At 42.3% G+C, this 16,882-nt stretch overlaps 1 long non-coding RNA gene across 2 annotated transcripts; it reads left to right on the forward strand.

Annotated features, from left to right (window-relative positions):
• The first annotated feature begins 1,353 nt into the window (after window positions 1–1,353).
• On the forward strand, window positions 1,354–16,440 carry LOC148641322 (uncharacterized). 2 transcript variants are annotated; one of them, XR_015929717.1, is made up of 4 exons: window positions 1,354–2,197; window positions 9,162–9,333; window positions 10,889–10,965; window positions 11,114–16,440. It is a non-coding gene; the product is annotated as an uncharacterized LOC148641322 (long non-coding RNA). The 2 variants fall into 2 exon arrangements; XR_015929718.1 differs by having other exon boundaries at window positions 9,253–9,333.
• The last annotated feature ends 442 nt before the right edge of the window (window positions 16,441–16,882 follow it).

Below are 16,882 nucleotides of genomic sequence, written 5' to 3' on the forward strand. Positions count from 1 at the left end.
AACATCTGGCAGGGTATATCTTCCTCACCCACACCCACTCGCCAGGTATCAGGTCGTGTCTTCCCTCTGCTGGAAGTCTCCAAGCGTCCAGCACCTGTTCAACAGCCCCGTGCACCACTTCAATTAACAACCTAAAATACTATAATAGAGAATTAGCAAATTCAACAATCCATTCGCCAAATTCATCCCTCCAGGAAGTTTCGTTGATTGGCCTGTGATGATATCAAACAGGCTCTATTACACAGTTCTGTTTGATCCAGCCCGCATCCCATGGCGTTCCTTCAGTCTGATGTCTAGTCGATCTTTTAGAGTTCTGTTCCTTCATTCCACTGTTCCAGCAGACTGAGGGTGATCTCAGTCCATCTCACCCCGATTAATGCAGCCACAGCCTGATCATAATACAAGCGGTAGGGCAGTGCCCACCGAGGGCTTATCTCCATCATCAAGTGTTTGGTAGACACAGAGGCAGTGACAGCAACCCACTGGGAAAACAGATTATAAGAGCCAAGGTTTCCCTTTACAATTGTAAATTGTAAACATTTGCTACTGCATGAAAGGTTTCTCAGGAGCAGGCCTTTTGAGCTGTAGCACCTGCACCTGAACTGTAGTTGAGTTCCTTTGATAAGGATCACATTGAGATACCACATAAGTGGCTACTGCTTCAAACACAGTCCCCACCCAGGTTTGGGTAACCGGCACACCATTTAACTCGCACACAGGTGTCCGACAGAGTGCATTTGTCGAGCTACAAAGGGCATTAGGCTGTGAGGGCATGCAGAGCGTCCAGTGTGCTGGCAGCACCACACTCTTTTCTAACCATGTCCTTTTCTCTGCTTTAGAGGCCTCAGCCTGAATATCCTGTAGCTGTCCCTTTTTCACCAACAGAGGTTTCACAGGGGTCTCAGACCCCTGTTCTACCAGGACTGCTCACCTGACCGCTACATCTGCAAAGTTGTTCCCCCGAGTTACTGGAAACATTTCTTTATTATGTGATTTACACTTTACCACAGCTACTTCAGTCAGCAGCTGCAAAGCTTCTAACAGTTCAGAGACAAACCCAGCATTCTTGACTGGAGTCCCTGACATGTTGGGGAAATCCCTATTCCTTCACTGCCATCCAAAATTGTGGCATACACCAAATGTATATATACAGTCTATATAAATTGCTACAATTTTCCATTTACCATATTTACAAGTTTCAATTAAATCTTTTCATTCGGTCTGCTAGTTCTACACCAGATTATTCACAGTTTATACAGCCAGGCAGGTAGCCTGCACAACACATAAACACGGCCCCTTGGCCACCGCATCAAGGGGTCCTGAATAATAATAACCCACCAGACGATGCCTATCTCCATGCTCCTGCACCAGCACAACGGCTCATAACCCATTTCTTTCACTTACATACAGATTACATACAGATGATCCGTCTTAGGGAATCCAGTCCAGGGCCAGTGTCTGCAAGAAAGCTTGTTTCAAAACATCAAAAACAGTTTCTGCTGCAGGGGTCAAGGCAATTTTGTCTTTATACTGCACTACCCCCCTTAAACCAATACGTCACTAGACAAGCTCGTTCTGAGAAGGCATTCACCCTGGCTTTATCATGTAGTTGGTTTTATACTCCTTTTTTTCCTCTCAAGATCCAATACTGTCACGACCACCAGCCAGCTGAGATCAACACGTAAGCGAGCCAATCAGCACCAGCAGGGGATTACTACTAACAAGCGCCGCCGCACGAGTTAACACACCTGCAATTGCTCTACCGTGTGGCACGCCGGGTTATTTATACCATTCGTACCTGATTCCCGTTGCTCGGTATTGAGTTCTCTACTTGTTGCTCAGCCTAGCGTTCTTACCCCTCTTTTGCCTTCCTGGAATTCTGCCTGCACCTTTTGCCTTCGGACTTCGGATCTCGTCTCGCCCCTTGGATTGTTTGCTATCATTGCCTGTTTTGGATTTGACCCTGTAGCTCTCTTTTCGACTACGATTCTGTCTCACGTTTTGGATTGTTCGCCACCAGTGCCTTTACCGGATCTCGACTTACCTTCGCCTTCGGACTACGACTCAGCTCCTGGATTTGCTCGGTACGTTTACTTACCTCCCTGCGACTCCTGCATCTGCATCGGATCCTTTTCACCTCTACAGAGCAGCGTTACAAATACTTGGAGTAGCCCGGCCTTATGGATTCCCTCATTAGGTAAAACAATCACAATATCACATAACTCTATTGAGTTAGTTTACATAAATGCTATTTCATGCAGTAATTCCTTATAAAAGGCTGCAGTCTGGGCCTAAAATAGGTCTGGGGTGTCCCCCACCCACATCAGTAGTTGAAACTGTACATCTTTTCCCAAGCAGACTGTGACAGCTTATATTTGCTTTAAACACAACCCTTGCACCCCTTCTCCTGTAGCCTCCTGTTACCCGTTAGAAAACGTTATATCACATCTTTATGCTGTTTTAGTCTAAAAACAGGACAGCTGTGCTCCTGTGTCCCCCAGTTACTGCACACTGTAAGATTATTTCACTTTTATTTAAATCCTGAGATAAATTTAGGAAGGCTACAGAGGGGTTTACTAGATTAAAACTGTTAGTTCACACACGGCTCTCGTTTCAGCTTCTGACGTGTTCTTTAATTGTGAAATCAAGCCTCTTTCTTACAATTTCTCCAAAAAACAGTAACTGCACACCAGCTTATTAGTAGTTTTGTCTTTGGGGTTTTATATCTCGGTATAACATTAAAGTCGCACAATAATTTCGACAAACTGGCGGCTCCCTTTTCTCCTCCTTGGGAGTCTTTTTACCTCTCATTTGCAGCGCTCGCACTTCTGCATGCATGCTTCGCGAGTTATTAAATCAAATCTGTCTCCGCTGTCCGTAATATCAGGAAAGCATAGTTGTACATTCTAGGCAACATCAGGTTTTAACACACTCAAGTAAATTTGTTTTATTACTGTGGAAGTATCTTCGTTCACTTCCTTTTCATCGGCTAACCCCGAGTATACTATCCATAAAGCTATAAACATTTCTGTAAAATCTGAAACATCCTCACTTCCTTCTGCTGACATGCTGTTACTTTTCTCTAATCAGTTTTCGGTGGGTAATGCTCTTTCAAAAATCTCCACACTAATCCCCACCCTTCTCCCAGATTCTCTCTTAAGGCGTGATTTCTTTTTTTGCTGTTTCTTTTTCTGCATATATAACTTCGTTTCGTTCAGCCATTGCTTTTAGCTCTTCCATCAGGGATTTTTGCATCTCATCTATGATATTCTGTTGAATTCTCAAATATTCCTCTAACTATTGTTTATTTTTATCCAAATGTTCATACACTTTTCTACATTCCTGTTCAGCCTAAATTCCGTCTGACAGTCAATATTTCTTTTAAGTTTCATTTTGGATTAATCAAACTTTTTTTTCTTCACACCAAACCATTTTCACGTCTCCCACGCGCCCCGCGGAATCCCCCAGTCGAGACAAACTGACGAACTATCACAATTCGGGAACATGGACCAGGTTCCAAATCCTGGCTTTAAACACACAGTTGAATCGAGTTACCACCCTCGGCTCTTCTGCGAGTATACAGTAGTTCTAGTTACTACCTTCAGCCGTACTGCAGTCGTGTACCAGGATGCAACACCTGGATTTTTTCGCACGGGCAGGGTGAGACGCTATTCCTTCAGCAATCCCTCTTTTTCTACCCCACCTTCACAAAACAGGCATCTAAAAACACATACACCATTAACTCATTTTTCTGCTGTACTCGCTTCAGCTTCAGGAAAACCCTGAACCCACCACAGCAACATGGAGAGGACAAGGGACTTTTTAGAAAAGTGGAGTCCTTACCTCTTTTTAGAAGTGGCTGCCTAACTTTTCCTCTCCATGTTCGTGTGGTTTAATTTAGATGGATACTTCTTCATCATTTGGGTCACATATCCGCCAATCTGCCTCCTCCTTTTTAGAGGACGTTGTAAACCTTTAGGAACAATATGATCTAGCAACAAGGTTATGTCACTGTAATTAGGCTTAAGACAATCAAGAACAAGGCTTTCCTTTCTTCTAAATTCTTTACGGTCATCAGGCAATTTAGGAAAAGACTTAACTAATGCAAATAATTCACTAGGAGACCAAAGTCAATGTACATATGCTGGAGTTCCTTCTGGACCTGGAAAAGTGCACATTGGCATTTCACGAACAAGTGAAAAGGCTTTGGCTCCGGACCGCTTTCTAATTTCGGTGGAGACTTTTTCTTTTTAAAAGGCATGGCCATGACTTTAGCTGCAGCTTGCTGTTCTTTAGTTTCAAGACTAGTCTTTTTTGAAGCTTCCCATTATTTCTGTGATTCCTCTTTCCATTACATAAGTTTTCCAATTCACTTTCTTTCCTTTCTTCTCCTTCTCTTCTAAGTTTCCCCTTCTTCAGGAAACTTCTTTTTCCTAATTCAACTTTCCTCTGTCCATTCTGATTCACTTACAAAGATCCTTCATAGTTATGGGCCCCTAATTATCATATATAAATTATGTGCAAGTTCCCTTACACCTATTACCCTAGCTTTACAGTTCATGAACATAAAACATTTTTTTTACTCTAACCCAGGCTATAATTGTTTCTCTGAATTTGTCGTACATGTACTTTTGCTGGACTGCTCGGTCCCATTTTCGTCTTTGAATTTTAATTTCCCATTTTTACCGATCGGTGCCTTACTTAGAACCTTATCACATTAACTACTCCGCAGAGCAAAAACCACAGGTCTGTGTTAAGATAAGTTCTTTATATGAGTCCCAGACCCGCGTGAGAACACCCCTGTGGCTCGCTTCTCAAGCTATTAATTTTTAAGGATAACTTACTGACGTCAGACAGCTGCCAATTCTCCAGATGCGTCTCTGGAAGGATAAACAATTTATCCTCCGAGGTTCGTCCAATTTTACTAAAATTATCCGTGTCCGGATGGAGTTTCAGCAGCCATTCGCGTTCAGGTTTGTGATCCCGGACGAGCCCCCAAATTGTCATGGAAATATAACTATCAAGGAAGCCACAAGAGAGAGTTCTCACCTGAGTAAGGTCTTTATTTCAATATTGCAATATTGGGAGCCCTGCTGCCACTTCGCAAAGTGCAACCAGAGACTCAATTTGTTACAAGCAGTACAGGGTTTTTATAAGACGTTGCGCTGTAAAAAAGCTCAGCGCTTTGCTCCTTCTAAAACTTCCCCTTTCCCTAAGACAAAACAGATTACATCATAGAGTGAGAGAAGAAGCACTAGACTTGTTATTCAAAGCTAATCAGTTACTTTTGGCTAATTCTAATGACCCAGACAGCATATATTGTTTTGGTACATTGTCTTCTAAAGTAACCTAAACAGTGTACTTTGTTGACGCACTGTTTTCTAAAATTCTGCACGTACTGTAGCACAGCAGTTACATCCTTGAAATATATTATCTAAAAGCACCAATATATTTTTTGCAAAGCTCTCTACATTTTAAGAATCAATTTACTTATTAGATTTCCACTTCAATTCCCTCCTTTTTATTCTTGAAAATGATTAAAAGTTAGATTCTTCATATGGACTCCCAGGAGGCTCCCATACTTCGGATTCTTGCATTCTTATCAGAACATACTGATACGCAAACATATTCATTACCATTTTTCAAAGCAGTGGAATAATATATGTCGTACAGCAACACAAAAACAGGAAGACAAGTATCACAGCTACTATAATTGGTGTTAGTAACTTAAAGAAAAACATTCCCCCTGGCCCAAACAGTGATTCTAACCAGGAGAGAAATGGGTGAGGCTCTAGAATGAGGCATTAAAGCACATACATAACAAGATGCATTAAGTTCCTTTAACTTTACAGTATGATTTATAAGTTTATACCACAAATTACTCATATCCCCCTCATTATCAGTTTCATTCAGCCAGTTTGTATACAAAGAGGCTTCGCGTTTAGATTCTTCCTCTTTCTGGGTGGTGACAGGCTTCCACATAAAAAGGAAAAAAGCTGTGCACATCAGTCCCAAGCATGTGATCCCCATCTATCATGTGGAGACATCACTCCTGCGCTTTGCTCAGTTCGTTTGTGACCTTTTTACAGTGGGAAGCATGAATCCAGGGCACCCTTTCCGTGACTTTCACAGCAGTTGCAGTGGTCAGCAGCCTTGGTACGGCCCCCTCCACCTGAGTGAACACCATTTCTTTTTCCTGAAGTCTTTCACCAGAATCCAGTCTCCTTATTCACTCATTAGTTCTTACAGCACAGGTAAATCCCTGCGGGCTGGAGCCCAGCATTTTTCTTAGGGTTTTTTTTTTTACAAGATTGGTCAACAGCTGGGTAATAACTCTTAGAAAAATCTACACATTGTTCCACTGCCTCAGCTGTGTCGTTTTGCAGAACAATTCTAGCTGAAGTTGTAAAATTTGTCTTTGGTCCGTTCCTGCAAAACATCTTATTATGAACAAACAAACCATAATAATAATGTGCATCTATGGGAATCACTCCCAAGGGTAACCCCCCTTAAAACTATACTGTTCTACCCATCAGGTTCTGCCACTAGATAAGAGAACCTTTCCCATGAAATCATTTTTTGACCTTCATGATCCCTTCAGGGCGTACAATTAGCACAGAAGCAGCAGCTTTAGTCCACATGTTTTTCAAGCAGGATATTAACAGTATGATCATAACAAAAAATACCAGACACACAAATATGTATTGAACCAGAGACCGTCTCCAGGTTCCTAGCACAGACTGTAGCCATGCACCAATGCCCCAATCATCTGGATTATAATTATTATATATATTTTTCTTCATCATAGATGTGCTTTGCTAAGTCATTAATTAGCTTTTTCTTATTTTAGTTAACAATGACGAAATGCTAGCGAATAAAATCCACAGTGACCGTGATGAAGACTAAATTGCTTTGCATTTTTATTTGAGTGAATTAGGATGAGTCAAAATGACCTGTTTGACTAAACTCAAACGGAAATTATTTTCATCACATGAAGTTGGCCGTTTACGCATTTACTTTGTCTGGCCAGTAGCAAGCCGGCTGCGTTGGGAATAATCCCAGAGCTGTGAGATTCTCACACAGCAGTAGCCCTGAGGCACCCCTCAGGGCTACTGCTGTGTGAGAATCTCCAGTATCAGGGTATGCTGCTCTCTCTCCTCTTCTCCTTTGTTGAGCTGCAGTTCTTTCCATTCGGTCTTCCCCACACCCCCCGTCATGAATCCCCATTGTGTGTTAATTGATTGCTACGTAGACAGACAATGAGATGTATACACTGTGCTAATTAGATTAAAGATTCAAATCGGAGCACCTTGATTAGAAAAAAGAAAAGGCGAGGAGATGAAATAAATGTTTGTGGTTCTCCTTGCTTTCAGCTGGAAGAAAAAGATTTGGAGTCTGAGATACTTTATATACGACGAGCAAACCAAGAAAAACTCTTTTATTATTTCAATATTACTGAAGATAAGGAAGCAGAATGTGGCTAACATTATAAGTTGAAAAATGTCAACAAATCTGAAGCGGCATAAGAACCAGACACTTTCGCATCAAAAATATTTTACTCTGTAGCAAGGCAACAAATTAAACATTCAGAATTAAATGAAGATATTTTAGTTTGCATATCAGGAAAATAATCATTTAATGTCTGGGTTAGAGATTAATGTGTAAGATGTTAATTGCTCATTTAAAATGTGAGTGCTAGTTGAACACACCATGAGTGCTGCATTTCAGCTTCATAGTGGCGCTCTGTCAGAAATGTGATTTTTGTTCATGTTATTTATAAATTGTTGAAGTGAGTCTATGAAATTAATTTTGTGTACTGTACATTTCACATTATGTAATAGTGATCAGAAAAGACTTTTCTTTGTGTTTAGTCTATTTATATAGCTGGGTATTCAGCTAACCAAGAAAATATTATTGTGGCACCAACATCTTACCGCATGTTCCTCCATTCCGTCTAATTTCTTCAGAAGAGTGTAGGTGGAGTGAAAGCACTGAGGCACACTGAAGCAAGGTCTGTCACTGTTAGCATGATGTATTTAATATGATATTCTTATTTTTTCAGAAGAGTGTGTGTTAGCATGATGTATATAATGACTGAGATTCTCAATATATGTAATATGTCACTATGTACCTTCTTCCAAGTCTCATGTAGATCACAGATCTTGCTCACACAGGTTTATTAAAATATTCACCCCTGCTCACACCTGAAGAAGGCTTCACAGATGAATTTTTTCTTTCTCTTTTCAGCATGGATAAACCTATTACTTGTTCCTTTATTAACGTACTCTCATTATTGTTTTAGTTTTGTTTTCACCGTGGCGCTAAAGACAGATAATTGTGTCTCATGGAATCTAATTTCAGGTTGGAGGTTAGCTTCAGTAGTTTCCCTTCCTGCACAGACTGATGGGGCTGATTGACATGCTAAGTAGATAGTTAGAGACATTCAGACATTCAGAGAAGTCCACAGAGAGACATTCAGAGTCAGGATGTTATAGCCTCCATCTCCTGTGTCTGTGAGGGTCTGGGTGTAACCTGAGACAGACACCTGCTGTTCTCAGACTGGGGGACAGAGAGGCAGTTCATTCTCCAATTTAACTAGAGATCATTAAAATATTCCTTTGCACTCTTACTTCTTCCTGATTTTTTTAAAATCTCTTCTTCTCAAAAAGAAGTAGAACGAGGAATCATTACATTAATGGGTAATTGGACTGTTCCCAATGATGGGCTGGTTGGTAGTACAAATTACTACTGGAAAGAACACAATTTATTATGTCTTAACATTAAGATTGTTCTTTTCTTTCTTGTGGGATTAAGAATCGTTATGTTTTGTCGTTCAGAACATCTCTGTACTGTAAGTTTTGAGTGTAGTGAGTAAAACTCCTCCCGCTGTATTTACTGTACAAACATATGGGAACCACACAATGAAGGGCAATGAAGGGACCACGCAATAACAACACTTGTAAATAAATTGTATGTAAGAGAAATATAGAAATATAATCCTTTTCTAGTGATGTGTGCTAATATGAAAGCCGTTATTTTCCGTGACATGATCTGGTTCGTTAGATTGAATAAAAGGCTGGGCTTGGAGGAGGGGAGGAGACTGCGGGGGTGGAGCAGCCGAACTGATTTCTTTTGATAAGCCACATCTCTCTACTCACTAGAGACACCAATTCCATCTGAGACACAACTCACTGGATGAGCTCTTCAGCATTTCTACTGTTGGATGCATTTTCAATTTCTCCTCTATTTAAGCGGTAGAAAAAACCTGAAGATCTGGATTTTCTATCATTAACATCTGAGTTCAGCTTCTGCAATCAATATTGCCGACAAAAGGTAAGAAATTGTATTTAAACATCATATATGCTTATACAGGCCAACAACACTACTACCAACTTAATAATTAGTTTATGTGGGTTAATGGTGATGAAGGCCAATCTAAAATCCAAACACAGCAACGAGCAGAAATATGGTTCTTCCAAGTGCTGGAGTGTCAAGTGGAGAGCCAGGTTAACAGCATCCTCAGCAGACTTGATTGCCCGAGAGGCAGACTGTTAAGGATCCAACAGGGGAGATGGGCACAGCTGGAGGTGCTTAAGCGCCAGATGCTCAAAGCCATTCATAGCCTTCTAGCTCAGAGCAGTTGGTCTGGCTTGTAGCCATTAGGGCACGATTTTTTTGAAGATTCAGGACCAGGATTTAGAGTGGACACTCTGAAACTGTGAAGAAAAAGAAAAAAATGACCAATTATGAAACAAAAAATCTGGTCAAAGGCCCCAGCCTGCCAGGTAAACTTCAGTTTGATGTGCTCTTTGAGAATCTTGATTGAAGGGCTCTAGACAATATGTCACTGTGCAGACCACCTGGATCCTGTGTTCACCGGATTTGATTTGTCAGAGATATATTCAGTTCAGTCAACCATGATAAAAGACCTGTTCTCTTTATGGCACAGGTCTTGTAATTCTTTTGAGAACCATGGATTCTTATTGCCATATATCTTAACTGTTTTGTGGGTATGCATACATCTTCACAGAAGCTTATGGAAGATATAACAGTGTCAGAATATTGAATAAGGAAAGTGGAAGCAGAGCTTAATGTGCCCCAATGATCTTACTGATTTTTAGTTTTGACATGATATTTATTGCTTTTAAAGACTACGATTAAAACTTTAAGACTTCCTAACTCATCTCCCATTGTTTAGAGACTTTCAAACATTCTCTGTTTATTGGAATATGTAAAATAGCACTAAGATTTCATTTAAATATGAATATTATACAGTTATCTTTTAATGTGTTATTGTTCAGAACATCTCTGAAAAAGTACTTACAGAACAAATGTAAAACTCATTTCTTTCTGATGTGATGGCAGCCATCGTGTGCCAGAATACTTACCACACCAGCTCTCAGTGGGGAGAAGAACAGTGTGATAAAGCCAATTCATAAATAGGGATTATTATGAGGCCATGATTGGTAAAGGCCAATGGGAAATTTAGCCACGATGCTGGGGTAACACCACAGGGGGTCAGGACCCAACAGGTCAGTTTTACGACCCATCCGAAAGACAGCACCTTTCTACAGTACAGTTTCTCTGTCACTACTCTGGGGCATTAAGACCCACATAGACTGCAGGGTGAGCGTTCCCTGCTGGCACCACTAACACCTCTTCCAGCAGCCTTACTTTAATTACTTTCCTTTTTCTCAGGAGGTCTCCCATCCAGGTACTGACAAGGCTCACACCTGCTTAGCTTCAGTGGGTTGCCAGTTGTGAGTTGCAGGGTGGTATGGTTGCTGGCAATTAGATGGGAACCTAAGGGAATTGTTTTAGCTAATTCATTTTGACTTCCCCTGATATTAATAATGTAGACTTAATTCTTCATGTATCTTTTGAAAAGGAAAATTCCCTCAGTCTTTTACATCTGAAGACGTCTGGGGACAGATCTCACATGGCTTCAGTTGGAACATCCACCAAGTAAGAGTTCATTGTTGTTGTACAAAGTCATGTTTTATTTCAGAATCATGTACCTAGCTGATAAAATACAATTAGGGAGAAAGCTTAATTAGGAAAATGTAGGCTTTCTCTTGTTTCTATAGACAAACATTTTTCTATGTTGTCTTAGGAAACCCAACAGGATTCCCCTGGTATGCAAGATATGCCTGAGGACATTTGACCAGCTTCCTGCTCACTTGAAGAGGGTGTGTATGAAGCAAGCCACACCAGAGGAGATCAGGATGACCTCTCGCCAGGCCAGGAAGGATTTGATGAATCACCTGAGGAATGGGCATGTTGTGGATTACGAGAGCATAGAGCTATTGTTTGACAAGGCAAATAGGAACCTAGCTGTGAGACTGGTGGAGTCCATGGGCTGTGAAGAAAGATGTGAAGACGGGGGTTTGAATTTAATCTTTTCTGTAGGGGGTTTAGACTTCCAAGTCACAAGCAGGGGTTTATGGCAGGAAAGGGGGTTAACTGATAAGGATTGCAGATGCCAGCTAGGAACCCCCCTGGGTGTAATGTTAAACTGACCATTTGCCCAGAACATCGTAAACTGGCCAAATACCATGAACCCCCCTCTTTACCATCATACCGAGTGACGTCAGAAACGGAGAAGAAAACACTATATAACCCAAAAGTTTGTAACAGTACGTTGAACAATACTTCGGTTTTGTTGTTTCTTGCGGGAAACAAGACTTCGGCTTTATTGTTCCTTGCATGCAATAAACTCATCTGTTTCACTTCATCTCGGGATCAAGAACCTTATTTCTTCTGTTACAACAAATTTGGCGTAGTCGGCGGATGCTCCAGAAGGCGCAGAACTTCCCATCGGCAGGAGAGACGGTCAGCGCTCACATTACAAAGAGGTAAGGACTCCTCTTTTTTAAAAAAAAAAGTCCCGACTCTCTCTGACCGATTGGGAAATCTCTGCTCCCTGCGAGAATCGCCCGAGATGACGGAGTAAACGTGAGTTTCTGAATTCCTCTGGCCCGGGGAAGGCACCGGTGTATGTAATGGGTTGTTTGCTGTAAGCCCAGAATTTGGTCTGGCAGGGGTTCCGCGGTATTGTGTACAGGCGTTCGAAGCTGGTGTATGCCTTAATTGCGCGTGGAGTTTTGAACGGGTTTTGGACCCTTACCGTGAAGTCAGGACTGGTGTGGGTCTTAATTGCACCCGGAGTTCTGAAGGTCAGAACTGGTTTGGGTCTTAATTGCACCCGGAGTTCTGAGGCTCTGAATCGGTGTGGGCCTTAATTGCGCCCGGGGTTCTAGAGCAAGTGGTGCATTAAATGCACGTAGTTCAGGACTGGTGTGGGTCTTAGTTGCACCCGGAGTTCTGAAGGTCAGAACTGGTGTGGGTCTTAATTGCACCCGGAGTTCTGTGGCTCGGGATCGGTGTGGGCCTTAATTGCGCCCGGGGTTCTGGAGCTGAGTGGTGCATTAAATGCACGTATAATCCAGGATTGGTGTGGGCTTTAATTACGCCCGGGGTCCTGAGATTAGCTACGCCTTGATCATGCACAGATTGGCGTGGCGTGGTTTTTTTTTGTTTTAAAGGAAGCAGGAGTGGAGGAGATATATGTATGTATGTTTTTGGTGTTTTCCTTGTTTGTGAAATACATATACACACGCACGACACTAACATAAACGCACCTCATAATAAAAGAGCAAAGCATTAAGTAGCAGGATTTAAAGGACGTTGAGACCCGAGAATCGCCCTGATTGAGCTCAGTGCGTAAGTCCACCCCGGGGCAAAAGCAGCGATGCTGGCGTTCTGGGGATGGTGAATTACTGATCAAGAAAGGGGGTTTTCGAGGTCTCGTTTCTTACCTGTGAACAGTGCGGTGTAAATCCTCTCTAAAGTCTCTGAGAGGTATTTAGATCCGGAGGTAACAGACGCCCTTGGCTGAATGAGTGCAGGAATGCACAGGTTTTTCAAGTGAAAGCATCCCCCTACTGAATGAGCTGTTACCTCACACACGACAAAAGTAAATCTTAAAGAGACCGAACAGGTGCGCTAACTGATGGTTTGAGAAAGTGGTGGAAGGGTCCGTTTAAATATCGGAAAAGTGTAAGTTGACGGAAAAGAAGGAGAAAAATATGGAAAAAGCTGAGTTTGTCAGAGGGAATTTGGGGCGAAGACGCCTGTAAAGAAAGCATATATGAGTATTGATTGGCAAAAGCACAAGCATGTAGCTCCCACCCTGGTGCACGGCCGGCACCAGTAGTGGAAGATACATGACGAAAAAGAAAGAAATTGGGATGTGACTTAAAAGTGTGTTTACGGGGAAAATAAAAACCCGGAAGAAAATTACTTTACTCGCTACGAAAGAGTATAGAAAAAAAAGCTAAAAGAGGCAGTACAGGAGAGTGAGAAACGAATTAGGAATTAACTCCTGGTCACGCTGCACTGGTTAATGTGCTGCAGCCAGCGACTAAGTTATATCCTGCTCTCCCACAGGGGAACAAACAGGCAGGAAACGAAAATAATTGGGATCAATTCCCTCAGTGGCCATATGGAGAAGGGGGGTCTGATTGGGATAACACTTGGTATGAGTGTGATAAAGACGGATCAGGGTCTCCCCTGTTAGAGGGAGGGCGCCCGCAGATCTGTACTCTCACTCGAAGTGGGAAAGGACTTGATGTAGCAGGGGCTGGCGCCGTTGATGACAGCGCCACTCTAACACTGTCTCGCACCCCGTCGAGGGGGTCTGCAATCGCACCTACCTTCCCTGATTTCCCCCATACGATCAAATCAAAACCGTAAGATATTGACCGGTGGGCTAAAGTACCGCACCCGAAATTAGAAATGCAGCGAACCTGGAGTGCGCTTCAGGAATTAAAAGGATTCATGTAAAAGTAAAACAAGAATACAGCACATTGTATTACGAAGAGAAAAATATATTCTCGATGTGTATGTGTGTTTTATGAATTTGTGTGCCGGCATGTATGTGTGTAACTGTGAGTTTTGGTCTACTAAATGACGGTGTGAGTGTGTTTAGCCAGCGGGACTGGCTAGAGACGTAACTAAAGAGACTTGACGAAAATCAACTTAAGGAGATTGGAAAATATAAGAGCGTCTGAAACGTATAAGTACAGTACAGGTGGACGTAAAAGTAGTTAAACAGTTTTTGTATTATTATAAATTATTATAAATTGTAATTTATACAATTAGTTGTAATAGTGGAAACAATTTGGTTTTATTCGAATGTCTCGAAACCAGACATGCTGAAACGCTGTAGGTTTAGAATCGAGACTGGGGAGAATAACGTCTTGTGAGAAAATCTGTTTACCTAACGATTAGATCCTGTAAATCCTTTGTAGCCTCCCTAAGTCTGTCCCAGTCCAGTGGATAAAAATGTACTGTTAATGGAGTGTTGGTTTTTCTGTAGGGGATACTGGAGCACTACTGTCCTGCTTGTTTCACTCCTCTGTTCAACAGTGTACTATAGAGCAATGTATATGGGAAGATGGCAGGAGGCCACAGGAGTATTGGGACAGCAAGTTTTACTTGCCGAGTACCAGATTTTAATGGGTGGTTTGATCCCAGATCTATTGGGTTGAAATATTATGCATTACAAAGAATGACTATGCAGAACAGGGTATCACGTGGCTTCAACTGGCTGTGATCACTCAGTATGTTGATGGTATTCTGAGTGCTTCCCCTGACGAGGAAACCCACAAGTCTGAGTTGCTTCAGCTTTAGAGTGTCTAATAGAAGCAGTTATGATAAGGCCCTTTTGTGTCTAGCATTGTGGAATTTTAACAGGGCCTGGGTAATATGTTTTTTACAGGGTGAGCACAACTCTTAACAGATCTGCTTAAGGGGGGAGTGCAGTACAAGGACAAGATTGCCTTGGTTCCTGCAGCAAAAGCCGCCTTTAATAATTTGAAACAAGTTCTCTTACAGGTGCTGAGACTGGGGTTTCCTCAGAGGGATCAACCATTCCTTTGTATTATTGCAAGTAGCTGACAGAGGCCACCCAAGGAGCCCGCGAGCAGGTCCTGGAGGCGTGGGGACCACCACCTGAAGGAGGGCACAACCTCATCCCAGGAGAGTGGGTGTGGATCAGGAAATTTCCTTCACAGGTTCTCCAGCCCAGGTGGGATCCAGATCCTGTTGACAACCGAGTCTGCGGTTCGAGTGGAAGGAAAAGATCGCTGGATCCACGCGCCACACTGCCGACGAGCCTCATCCCCATTTACAGACTCAGAATGAAATCATTTCTGTCAATAATGATAATTGTTGCTGTAGAACTATGTTCCGCAGGGATTAATGATCATCTCTCCCACAAAGGAGAACATGGAATTAATTCCTTTTTAGGCCTCTCCTATCTGACAGCTAAGAAAACCAACCAAAGTGCCTGCTGGGTGTGTGCAGCATTACCCAAATATGTACAGGGAGGACTTCCTATGGGAGCCATTCCTTGGCGTCTCGAGGAAGTCATAGGCATGATCATTTGGAGGGATAATTTAGGAGATTTTAATATGACAAACTATGGGGGTTGCCATAACACGACTTTAACCTGCACAACATTACAGTATCTACAGGAGCGAGGCTTAGAGCCCACGAGTTTCACAGGCTCTTACGCTCCTAAATATAACAGAAGCCATACACCACCATACCTGACTCTAAATAAGGAACGTGAGGGAAACATATGTTTTCAGCACACTAATGGTCTGCACTTGGTTGGATGGAGTCGTTGCAACCTTACCATCGCTGCAAATATATCCACCTCTACCTTCCAAATTCCAGGATGGGATCGGCACACCCCACAATTCGGTATAAGTTTCTTATTTTCAGAGGCATGGGGAGCGCCAAACGGAACATATTTCATTTGTGGAAAACGAGCCTACCCATGTTTGCCAGCCCAGTGGTCTGGCTCATGTTATTTAGGATATGTGGTTCCTCATATCCGTGTTCAAACCCACACCCCCTTCGGACCTAACCACAGACCACAAAGAAAATTGGCTGATTGGGAATATTATTTAGGTATAATATTTCCACAAGCCGGCATGAACTTTCTGAGTCGAGAGTTAATTCAAATGGCTTCGACTTTAGAAGAATTAGCAAATTCTACCTCATCTAGTCTGAAGGCTGTTAATGATGAGATGGTAGCCCTCAGAACAGTGGCCATGCAGAACCGACTAGCTTTAGATTATGTACTGGCGGCCCAAGGAGGAACTTGTGCAGTAATTGGCACTGAATGCTGCACATATATCCCTGATAATTCTGAGCACATCTCAGATCTGGCCCAACACATTTACAATGAGGGACAGAAATATCAGGACTATTATACTGAAAATTGGGGAATTGGGTTTTGGGTAAAGTCTGTGTTTGGGGCCTGGGGTGGAACCTTTTTATAGTGTTTATCTGTAGGAGTAGTATTGTTTATATGTATAATTGTAATCATCACGTGCACAAAAACATGTATCACATCTTGCCATAACCGTGGAACGTACAATGTCATGGCAATACATACCTGTTCGCCAAGAAAGGAAAGATCTGCCCTGACATTGTATGTATAAAAATAGGCTACACTGACGTATGCCATATTTTATAAGGGGGGAATGAAGAAAGATGTGAAGACGGGGGTTTGAATTTAATCTTTTCTGTAGGGGGTTTAGACTTCCAAGTCACAAGCAGGGGTTTATGGCAGGAAAGGGGGTTAACTGATAAGGATTGCAGATGCCAGCTAGGAACCCCCCTGGGTGTAATGTTAAACTGACCATTTGCCCAGAACATCGTAAACTGGCCAAATACCATGAACCCCCCTCTTTACCATCATACCGAGTGACGTCAGAAACGGAGAAGAAAACACTATATAACCCAAAAGTTTGTAACAGTACGTTGAACAATACTTCGGTTTTGTTGTTTCTTGCGGGAAACAAGA

This window comes from Lepisosteus platostomus, chromosome 24 (genome assembly GCF_059453375.1).
Source record: "Lepisosteus platostomus isolate fLepPlt1 chromosome 24, fLepPlt1.hap1, whole genome shotgun sequence".
In the NCBI taxonomy this organism is placed as follows: domain Eukaryota; kingdom Metazoa; phylum Chordata; class Actinopteri; order Semionotiformes; family Lepisosteidae; genus Lepisosteus; species Lepisosteus platostomus.